Genomic DNA, 12,283 nt, shown 5'->3' on the forward strand with positions numbered 1-12,283 from the left:
TTTTGAATTTATTATCTTACACTTTTGTAGGTGAGGAGTCTAATACATATCTCACTGAGCTAAAATCGAGGTGTTAGTAGGGCTTCATTCCTTTCTGGAGGCTCTAAGGGAGAATTCATCCTTCCCTTTCCTGGGTTCTGAAGGCTCTCCCATTCCCTGGCTCTTGACCCTCTTCCTGCATCTTCGAAGCCAGCAACATCGCATTTCTCTGACTGTTCTTCCATATTTCAGTTCCTCTGACTCTCCTCTTCTGTTTCCTTCTTCCACTTCTAGGGACCCTTTTGATTACATGAGGCCCACTTGGAATATTCAGGATAAGTCTCCCTATCTCAAGGTCAGCTGATCAGTAGCCTTAATTCCATCTGCAAGCTTCCTTCCCTTTTTCCATGTAACAGTCACAGATTCCAGGGACTGGGATGGGATATGTTGAGGGGAGCATTAAGTCTGCCTTCCACAGGACATGTTTTTAATTACCTTGTAAGATCACCAGAATATCCCCGAGGAAGGGACATTTAAACCAGGAAAGTAGTTGGAAAACTATTGCAATGAATAGTTCAGGCAAGAAGTAATGACGTGACCCAGATGGGCAGCAGTGGAGATGGGGAGAAATGGATTTAAGAGACATTTGGGAAGCAGCTTGACAGAGTGGGTTGCCATTCCAGAGTGATGGAATCTATTATCATCCTGACACAAGCACAGATGAGACCTGCAGTTTTGATTGGGAGGAGATAATGTCTAGATTAAAGCCAACCAACCTGTTCCCCCAGAGTCAAGGCCAGACAAGAAATAGAACCATTTCATCAGCAACAGCCTCTTCCTAAGCCAAGCCTGGGTGTCACTGTCAGGTTTAATCCTATATATTATTTACCTCTCAAACAAATGCACTTGATGGATTGTTTGCAAAGATGGCCTCCAGCAATTCCTTCCATCCCTGATCACAAGCATTACTCCTCTCAGCAAGAGATGGAGTCCATTTCCCTTCCCTTTGGATCTGGGCTGGCCCCAGACTTGCTTTGGTTAAAAGAATGTGGTGGAAGTTATGTTGTGTGACTTCTGAGCCTCAGTCTCCAGAAGCCAGGCCACCAACACTCTTACTCTCTTGAAATGCTTCCATCTCTGTACAGAGAGAGGTGGTTTGGCCTTCTGGTGGATGAGTGGCTTTGGAAGAGAGCTGAATCAGTAGACCAAGACAACTGCCAGGCTTGTGAGCAAGGACATTGGGGCCAGCCAGTCTCCTGCTTGATGTCTTAGCTCAGGCTGCCATAATACATGACCATTGACTGGGGTGGCATGAACCACAGGCTTTTATTTCTTGCAGTCCTGGAGCCTGGAGGTCCAAGATCAGGGTTACCAGCACAGTTTAGTTTTGGTGAAGCCCTTCTTCCCACCATGGGAAGAAAGAGGGCTAGCTCTCTTCCTCTTCTTATAAGGACACCAATCCATCATCGAGNGGACATTTAAACCAGGAAAGTAGTTGGGAAAACTATTGCAATGAATAGTTCAGGCAAGAAGTAATGACGTGACCCAGATGGGCAGCAGTGGAGATGGGGAGAAATGGATTTAAGAGACATTTGGGAAGCAGCTTGACAGAGTGGGTTGCCATTCCAGAGTGATGGAATCTATTATCATCCTGACACAAGCACAGATGAGACCTGCAGTTTTGACTGGGAGGAGATAATGTCTAGATTAAAGCCAACCTGTTCCCCCAGAGTCAAGGCCAGACAAGAAACAGAACCATTTCATCAGCAACAGCCTCTTCCTAAGCCAAGCCTGGGTGTCACTGTCAGGTTTAATCCTATATATTATTTACCTCTCAAACAAATGCACTTGATGGATTGTTTGCAAAGATGGCCTCCAGCAATTCCTTCCATCCCTGATCACAAGCATTACTCCTCTCAGCAAGAGATGGAGTCCATTTCCCTTCCGTTTGGATCTGGGCTGGCCCCAGACTTGCTTTGGTTAAAAGAATGTGGTGGAAGTTATGTTGTGTGACTTCTGAGCCTCAGTCTCCAGAAGCCAGGCCACCAACACTCTTGCTCTCTTGAAATGCTTCCATCTCTGTACAGAGAGAGGTGGTTTGGCCTTCTGGTGGATGAGTGGCTTTGGAAGAGAGCTGAATCAGTAGACCAAGACAACTGCCAGGCTTGTGAGCAAGGACACTGGGGCCAGCCAGTCTCCTGCTTGATGTCTTAGCTCAGGCTGCCATAATACATGACCATTGACTGGGGTGGCATGAACCACAGGCTTTTATTTCTTGCAGTCCTGGAGCCTGGAGGTCCAAGATCAGGGTTACCAGCACAGTTTAGTTTTGGTGAAGCCCTTCTTCCCACCATGGGAAGAAAGAGGGCTAGCTCTCTTCCTCTTCTTATAAGGACACCAATCCATCATCGAGGCTCCTCTCTTATGACTATCCTATTGGGAGTTAGGATTTCAACTTATGAATTTGGGGAGGATACAAACATGCTGTCCAGAATACCAACCGAGTGCACACAGGTGAAGAAGCCCAATTGACAACACAAGGAGCTGAGAGGAACCATCCCAGCTAACCCCTGCCCAAACACCAATCCACACAGTCAGGAGCAAAGAAATGGTTGCCACTGTAAGCCACTGAGGTTTGGTGTGGTTTGATGGACAGCAAGATAACTCGTATGCCTTTCCCACTGCTCCTCTTCACAAAAAGCCTACAAGGGATTTCTGTTATGAAAAGGGTAGAATACCCAAATGAATGAATAGCAAAGAGCAAAAGAAACCTTGCCTAGCCAGATAAGTGCCTGTGCAATAGAAGGGTTCAATGATTATTTGCACTCTTTGCTTCATTTAATAATAATGAATGGATAGATGCACAGCCTGCCTTACCTTTGGAGGGCTTTGGCCATTTACAAGGCAATGTCACTTGTTTTCATTCTCTCTCCATTACTGAGATGACAGATGGCACCCACCTGGGCTGTAAGTAGAAGAGGAGCCCTGGAATGATGAGGAAGACCCTGATAGGGTTGCTCAGGGCTGACGAGAGAGCGCTGAGGACAAGAACCGAATGGAGACTCTCCCACGATGGCCTGTGCCCATCCTCCATGCTAAGGTGGTTAGTGGACCAGCAGGTGCACATCTCCCTGAATGTTGAGACCCTAATGGAATATAAAGACGTGTAAAAACATTCTCACTGCTCCAGGGAAGTCTAGTTGGGGAGGCAAAGTGAGTTACTGTTGAAAAGTGTTTACTGTTACTCTCTGTTTGACTGTAAGTCACTCTAAGTTACCAACCTACGCCTATCAGGACTTGAGATCTTGAGAAGAGTCCCAGAAGGGAGAACAGGGGTGTGGGTGTGTGTGGGGTGGCTCTTCACTTTCTGTGCAACTTTGACGTGTCACCTCTCAGACAGAACTGCCTTGGGATGCAAGTTGGCACGTTCTCCTTGGGTATAGAGGGGGTATGTGTGTCTTATCATTTGTGGTTGAGAAGCAAGAGCTCTCTGATATGTCTGAATTACTATAACAAGAATTATCATTTATTAACCATCTAACTTGTGCCAACTGGCATACCTGATGCTTTATTTTGTGTCATTTAATCCTTCCAATATGCCTCAGAAGCATGTCAGAAACTTGCGCTTCTTCAAGCTTCAGAAATCTGAATATCCTGAAGGATGCCATGGCCGGGCCTGTATTTAGACCCCCACCTGTGGGAGCTGTCTGGGGCTGGTGTGGTGGTCTAGTGGGAAGCTCATGGGCTCCTGAGGCAGAGAGGTGGATGTGCACATGATCTGGAGCAAGTAACTTTTCTCCTCTCCACCTCAGCTTCCCCCTCTGCAAAATGAGTCTGAATCATTGTGTAACGAGGCTTTGTAAGTGCAGGTTTGCAAATCCCGGGCCCTCTGTGGGTGCCAGCACTTGCCACCTGGCCCTTGAGGTGCTAGAGGGGAGGGTTGGGTAGCCACGCTGTCATGCCACTCAGTCATGGCCACGTCTGGGGTGGGGTAGGGGGCTGGCCGCCTTCAGCAGTTTGTAATTGGTGATATTTTAATTCTTACACCTCCGAGGGAGTGCCTCAGGATAACACCCTGAAGAGGCTTAGTGGTTAGTCTGATTCCTTCCACTGGGGAGCTCTGATTTGATCTCTTTGTTACATTGAAGCTTTGCATCAGATCTTTGTTGTGGAAAAGGTTCCAGTGAAAAAAATCAGGGTTGGAGATCACTGGGTAGTGTAAGCTTTTGGGTTGCTTTGGCTTCTCATTCTCCAGCTCCTCTGAGCTGGCCTTGTGTAAGCTCATGGCTGCCCCAGATTAGACACGGCTCTACAGAAAGTACTTGGATAGAGCTGAGCTGTCTCACAGATTAGCCAGTAGCCACATGGCTACTGAGCATTCAAAATGGGCCCATGCTAGTTGAGATGTGCTGGAAGTACAGAATATATATCAGATCTGGAAGGCTTTATGCAAAAAAAGAAGGTAAACTATTTTATTGATAATCTTGTTATACTGATTACATGTTGAAATAATATTTTGGATATATGAGGTTAACAAAATACAACATTTAAATCACTTTCATCTGTTTCTTTTTACATTTTCAAATGTAGTAACCAGAAAATTAAAAAATTTTCCAGAAAGACAAACAGGCTGACAGGTACGCGAAAAGGTGCTCAATATCACTAATTATCAGAGAAATGCAAATCAAAACCACAATGAGATATCACCTTATGCCAGTTAGAATGGCTAAAATTGAGAAGACAAGAAACAGCAAGTGTTGGCGAGGATCTGTAGAGAAAAGAACCCTCATGCACTGTTGGTGAGAATGTAAATTGGTGCAGGCACTGTGAACAACAGCATGGAGGTCTTCAAAAAATTAAAAAAGAGCCACCATATGATCCAGTAATTGCACTTTTGGGTATTTATCCAAAGGAAACAAAATCATGATCTCAAAAAGATATCTGCACCCTCATGGTCATTGTAGTAGTATTATTTATAACAGTCAAGACATAGAAACAACCTAAGTGTGCTTTGATGGATGAACAGATAAAGAAAACGTGGCATACATACACAATGGGGTATTATTCAGCCACACAAAACGAGGAAGTCCTGCCATTTGGGACAATATGGATGAAACATGAAGGGATTACGCTCAGTGAAATAAGTCAGGTATTTAAAAGACAAATACTCTATGATCTCACTGATATGTGGAATCTAAAAAATACTGCACTCACAGATATAGAGAACAGATTGGTAGTTGCCAGGGGTGGGGGTGGGGGGAAAATGGGTGAAGGTGGTCAAAAGGTATAAACTTCTAGTTGTAAGATTTTTAAAAACTTGTATCTGTGGCTCACATTATATTTCTATTGGGCAGCATAGCATAGAGCTTCCTTGCCTTCTGAATGCCTTCCTGTATCTTCTTCCATCTGCCTCGTACAACAGCTTTGTGCTAAGGTTGATGTGTCCTAGGTGTCCAGGAGTCACGTGGACAGAAAACTGAGATTTCGTCCTGCTTAATCACTGTGACAGTGACCAAGTCTGTTTACTTCCAATGGGGGTTGCTGGTAGCCACACATGGGCTCTTGGGAGGCTCAGACCAGACAATGTGCAGGACCCTCAAGTGTAGAGTGGGTGTCATTATCCTTATCATGAGGATGAGAAGGCCCGGCCCAGAGAAGCAAAATGGTTTTTCCGTGCTGGGCACAAGACCTGTCCCTACTGGGCCAGCGCTCTGTCCTCTCTCCTGCGGGCAGTCCACCAGGTTATCCATCTGCTCCCTCCCAACATGCTGCTCCAGTGAATTGTCAGATTAATTTGAGAGGCGAGCCCCTGCAAAAGGCGGGTTTGCCTTGCCTAGCTTGTTTCTGCAGCAGCTTCTCTTGCAAATAACCAGTGGGTTTTGGATCTTTACCAGGCCATTCTTTACAATGACTCTTTCACTCTCCTGAGGAAGATGGCATCCCTCATTCTCTGTTTTCCCATTAAATGCAAAGGTTGACCATTCTGTTTCAAGGCATCCAACCAAACAATGGCAGAGCCTGGAGCAGCACCCAGGGGCTGGCGGAGCAAGGAGGTGAGGCGAGAAGGAGGGCTGTATGTGCGAGGCAGAGGCAGAGCAGCAGGCCAAGGGCAGCCCTGGAAGGAGGCAGCAAGAGCTGGCAGCTGCTCGGAGAAGTGGTCATGACCTTCATACTCCAGGGATGAGTGGTCTCTTAAACACAGTTGGGTTGGACACATTCTCCTGGGTGAGAAGGCCGCGGGCCATGGTGCTACACTCAGCCTTCCCACATGTCTAATGGGAATGCCAATGTCAGAGCCCAGAGGATCCACCCCAGACGGCCTTGCTGGAGTGTTCCGTGGCTTTGATTGTTGGATAGCAGGGTAGCCGCATCCAGGGAGGAGACACGTCCTCTAAAGTGAAGCTATGAAAGCATCCCTGAGTGATCAGGGCTGGGTGGGGAAGAGTCACACAGACCGAAACTACTTTCCAGCTACGTGACCTGGTGGGTTACGGGCCCTTTCTTCTTCTTTTTTTAAATGATTTTTTATTATATTATGTTAGTCACCATACAGTACATCCCCGGATTCCGATGTAAAGTTCGATGCCCCATTAGTTGCGTATAACACCCAGTGCACCATGCAATATGTGCCCTCCTTACTACCCATCACCGGTCTATCCCATTCCCCCACCCCCCTCCCCTCTGAAGCCTCAGTTTGTTTCTCATAGTCCATACTCTCTCATATTTCATTCCCCCTTCTGATTACCCCCCCTTTCTTTATCCCCTTCTTCCCCTACCGATCATCCTAGTTCTTATGTTCCATAGATAAGAGACATCATATGATAATTGTTTTTCTCTGCTTGACTTATTTCACTTAGCATTATCTCCTCCAGTGCTGTCCATGTTGCAGTAAATGTTGAGAATTTGTTCTTTCTGATAGCTGAGTAATATTCCATTGTATATATGGACCACAGCTTCTTAATCCAGTCATCTGTTGAAGGGCATCTCGGCTCCTTCCATGATTTGGCTATTGTGGACAATGCAGCTATGAACATTGGGGTGCATATGGCCCTTCTCTTTACTACGTCTGTATCTTTGGGGTAAACACCCAGTAGTGCAATGGCTGGGTCATAGGGTAGTTCAATTTTTAACTTTTTAAGGGACCTCCACACTGTTTTCCAGAGTGGCTGTACCAACTTGCATTCCCACCAACAATGTAGGAGGGATCCCCTTTCTCCACATCCTCTCCAACAATTGTTGTTTCTTGCCTTGTCTATCTTTGCCATTCTAACTGGCGTAAGGTGGTATCTCAGTGTGGTTTTGATTTGAATTTCCCTGATGGCTAATGATTTTGAACATTTTTTCATGTGTCTGTTAGCCATTTGTATGTCTTCATTGGAAAAGTGTCTGTTCATATCTTCTGCCCATTTTATGATTTGTTTATTTGTTTCTCGTGTATTGAGTTTGAGAAGTTCTTTGTAGATCTTGGATACCAGTCCTTTATCTGTGGTGTCCTTTGCAAATATATTCTCCCATTCCGTGGGCTGTCTCTTAGTTTTTTTGACTGTTTCCTTGGCTGTGCAGAAGCTCTTTATCCTGATAAAGTCCCATAAGTTCATTTTATCTTTTATTTCTCTTGCCTTTGGAGATGTGTCGTGAAAAAGGTTGCTCTGGCCGATGTCATAGAAGTTGTTGCCTATGTTCTCCTCTAGAATTTTGATGGATTCCTGTCTCACATTGAGGTCTTTCATCCATTTGGAGTTTATTTTTGTGTATGGTGTGAGAGAGTGGTCAAGTTTCATTCTTTTGCATGTAGCTGTCCAATTTTCCCAGCACCATTTATTGAAGAGACTGTCTTTTTTCCACCGGATGTTTTTTCCTGCTTTATCAAAGATTAGTTGCCCAAAGAGCCGAGGGTCCATTTCTGGGTTCTCTATTCTGTTCCATTGGTCGATGTGTCTGTTTTTGTGCCAGTACCATGCTGTCTTTGTGATCACAGCTTTGTAGTACAGCTCGAAATCCGGCATTGTGATGCCCCCAGCTTTGTTTTTCCTTTTCAACAGTTCCTTGGAGATTCGGGGCCTTTTCTGGTTCCATACAAATTTAAGGACTATTTGTTCCAGTTCTTTGAAAAATGTCCTCGGTATTTTGATCGGGATAGCATTGAAAGTGTAGATTGCTCTGGGTAGTATGGACATTTTAACTATGTTAATTCTTCCAATCCATGAGCATGGAATATTTTTCCATCTTTTTATGTCTTCCTCAATATCTTTCAAAAGTGATCTATAGTTTCTAGGATATAGGTCCTTTACGTCTCTGGTTAAGTTAATTCCAAGGTAACGTATGGTTTTTGGTGTTATTGTAAATGGGATGGATTCCCTAATTTCTCTTTCTTCAGTCTCGTTATTCGTGTATAGAAATGCAACTGATTTCTGGGCATTGATTTTGTATCCTGCCACCTTACTGAATTGTTCTATAACTTCTAATAGTTTGGGAGTGGATTCCTTTGGGTTTTCCATATAGAGTATCATGTCATCTGCAAAGAGAGACAGTTTGACTTCTTCTTTGCCGATTTGGATACCTTTGATCCCTTTTTGTCTTCTGATTGCTGTTGCAAGGACTTCTAGTACTATGTTGAATAATAGTGGCGAGAGTGGGCATCCTTGTCGTGTTCCTGATCTTAAGGGAAAGGCTTCCAGCTTTTCCCCATTGAGAATAATGCTTGCAGTAGGCTTTTCATAGATGGCTTTTATGAGATTGAGAAATGTACCCTCTATTCCTACACTCTGAAGGGTTTTAATCAGGAAAGGATGCTGTATTTTGTCAAATGCTTTTTCTGCATCAATTGAGAGGATCATATGGTTCTTGAGTCTTTTCTTGTTGATATGATGTATCACATTGATTGATTTGCGAGTGTTGAACCATGCTTGCATCCCAGGTATGAATCCCACTTGGTCATGATGGATAATCCTTTTAATGTACTGTTGGATTCTATTAGCAAGGATCTTGTTGAGGATTTTGGCATCCATATTCATTAGAGAAATCGGTCTGTAATTCTCCTTTTTGAGGGGGTCTTTGCCTGGTTTGGGGATCAAGGTAATATTAGCCTCATAGAATGAGTTTGGTAGCTTTCCTTCTGTTTCTATTTTTTGAAATAGCTTTAGGAGAATAGGTATTATTTCTTCTTTGAATGTTTGGTAGAATTCCCCAGGAAAACCGTCTGGGCCTGGAGTTTTATTATTTGGAAGGTTGTTTATCACTGACTCAATTTCTTCATAGTTAATTGGCCTATTTAAGAAATCTATTTCTTCCTGTTTCAGTCTTGGTAGTTTATAGGTTTCCAGGAAGGCCTCCATCTCTTCCAGATTGTTTAGTTTTTTGGCATATAGCTGTTGATAAAAGTTTCTAATAATCCTTGCAATTTCAATGGTGCTGGTCGTGACCTCTCCCTTTTCAGTCATAATTTTAATAATCTCAGTCCTTTCTCTTTGTTTTTGGACAAGTTTTGCCAGTGGTCTATCAATTTTATGGATTCTCTCAAAGAACCAGCTTCTAGTCCTGTTGATCTGCTCTACTGTGGTTCTGGTCTCTAATTCATTGATTTCTGCTCTAATCTTGGTCAACTCCTTCCTTGTCAGTGGGTTAGGCCTGTCCCTCTGTTGCTGTTCCAGTTTCTTGAGGTGAGAATATAGAAACTGCATTTTAGATTTTTCTATTCTTTTGAGTGAGGCTTGGATGGCTATGTATTTCCCCCTTAGGACTGCCTTTGCAGTATCCCATAGGTTTTGGACCGTTGTGTATTCATTCTCGTTGGTCTCCATAAATTGTTTAATTTGTTTTTTGATTTCCTGGTTTATCGAGTCATTCTTGAGCAGGATGGTTCTTAGCCTCCAAGTGTTTGAGTTTCTTCCAGGTTTTTCCTTGTGGTTGAGTTCCAATTTCAGAGCGTTGTGGTCTGAGAATATGCAGGGGATAATTTCAATCTTTTGGTATTGGCTGAGACCTGTTTTGTGTCCCAGAGCATGATCTATTCTTGAGAATGTTCCATGGGCATTTGAATAGAATGAGTATTCTTTGGTTCTGGGGTGTAGTGTTCTATATATATCTATGAGGTCCAACTCGTCGAGTATGGCATTCAAAGCCTTTGATTCTTTGCTTAGTTTTTGCCAGGGTGTTCTGTCTATTTCTGATAGTGGGGTGTTGAGGTCCCCTACTATTACTGTGTTCTTATCTATATGTCTCTTTATTTTGGTTAAGAGTTGGCTTGTGTATCTTGCTGCTCCCCTGTTGGGGGCATATATATTAATAATTGTCATATCCACTTGTTGAATACTTCCTTTAAGAATAATATAGTGCCCTTCTGTATCTCTCTCTATGGCCTCTAGTTTAAAATCCAGTCTATCTGATATGAGAATTGCTACTCCAGCTTTCTTTTGAGGTCCATTTGCGTGGAAGATGGTACTCCATCCCCTTACTCTAAGTCTGAATGCATCTTTGGGTTCAAAATGAGTCTCTTGTAGACAGCAAATGGATGGGTCATGTCTTTTTATCCAATCTGCAACCCTGTGGCGTTTTATGGGAGAGTTTAAGCCATTTAGATTGATAGAGATTATTGACAGATATGATTTTAATGATGCCATTTCTCTTTAAAGTCTTTGTATCGGTTGTGACTTGCTGCTCTGTATCACTCTTGGGGCCTTTTTACCTTTATAGAGCCCCCCTTAATATCTCCTGTAGGGCTGGTTTCGTGGTTACGAAATTGGTTAATGATTGGCGATTTTGGAACGTCTTTATTTCTCCATCAATTCTGAATGACAGCTTTGCTGGATAAAGGATCCTTGGCTGCATGTTTTTCTCTGAAAGAGCTTTAAAAATGCCCCCCCAAGCCTTTCTCTCATTCCAGGTCTCTGTAGACAGGTCTGACGTAATCCTGATACCTTTGCCTTGGTACGTGAGAAATTTCTTTGCCCTGGCCGCTTTCAATACTGTATCCTTGGATCTAATATTTGCGAATTGCACTATGACATGCCGTGGCGTAGGTTTGTCCTGGTTGAGCTTGGATGGGGTCCTCTCTGCCTCTTGGACACGAATGCTTGTTTCCCTTGCTAGATTAGGGAAGTTTTCAGCTACAATTTGTTCAAATATCTCTTCTAGACCTCTGTTTTTCTCCACCCCTTCAGGGATGCCGATGATTCTGACATTGGATCGTTTCATAGAGTCAGTAATCTCCCGTATTCTACATTCGTGGGCGTGGATTTTTTTAAGACCAGCTTCTGTTTTCGTTTTTTCTTCCACTAACCCATCCTCCAATTCGCTAATGCGTTCCTCTGCCTCGGGGACCCTGGCCGTCAGAGCCTCTAGTTTTGACTGTATTTGGCCCACTGAGTTTTTAATTTCTGTCAGATTCGCTCTCATTTCTGCCCTTAGGGATTCTATATTCTCAGCAACGCTTTCTCTGATGCTTTTTTCAAGTTTACTCATCATCTTGACCATTGTTGCTCTGAATTCCATTTCTGATAATTGGGATACATCCATATGTATTAATTCTGTGGCCGAGGCCAATTCTGTGGCAGAGGCCACAGACTCATTATCTTTTCTTTGCTGGGGGGGACTTCTCCTTCTCGTCATTCTGATGAAGAGAGATTGCAGGGTTGTCCAGAGCCCAAGTGTTGACTGGGACCCAGGCCGTGCGCCCTTGTTTTATAGAGATCTTAGGGATGTGGGCTTCTTCCTTAAAGATTTTATTTATTTATTTGAGAGAGAGAGACAGACAGTCATCAAGAAAGGGAACCCACGCAGGGGAGTGGGAGAGGAAGAAGCAGGCTCCCAGCGGAGAAGCCCAGTGAGGGACTCCTTTCCGGAACGTTGTGATCACACCCTAATCCGAAGACAGGTGCTTGGTGACTGCGCCACTCAGGCGCTCCGGGTTGTGGGCTTCTTGATTTTTCAGCCTGCCTTCTGGGGGAGGGGCCTGCCTGCAGGTACTCAGAAAACCCTGTTTGGGTAGAGTCTCTGTGTCCCTTGCGAGGGGGGATGGGGATGGGCACCCTGTGAGCCGGTATTTCCGGGCTTTTGTTCTCTGGCGGCTTTCCCTGGCGGTTTGCTATGCCTCTTCTGAGAGCCAGAGCAGCAGCAGCCGAAATTCAGCCTCTGTCACAGAACGGAGGGATTGCGGCCCATTCTCCACTGATGTTCTGGCCACTTTAGCTCTGTTTCTGTTGGTGCTGCTCAACCCCACAGCATCCCGGGCTGTGCGCCCCACACCCGGCGTCCCAGCCCTCACTTCCAGGGCCGGCACGTCTCTGTCCTTTGTGTTTCCAACCCC

The sequence above is a fragment of the Ailuropoda melanoleuca genome, chromosome 6, assembly GCF_002007445.2.
Source record: "Ailuropoda melanoleuca isolate Jingjing chromosome 6, ASM200744v2, whole genome shotgun sequence".
NCBI lineage: Eukaryota > Metazoa > Chordata > Mammalia > Carnivora > Ursidae > Ailuropoda > Ailuropoda melanoleuca.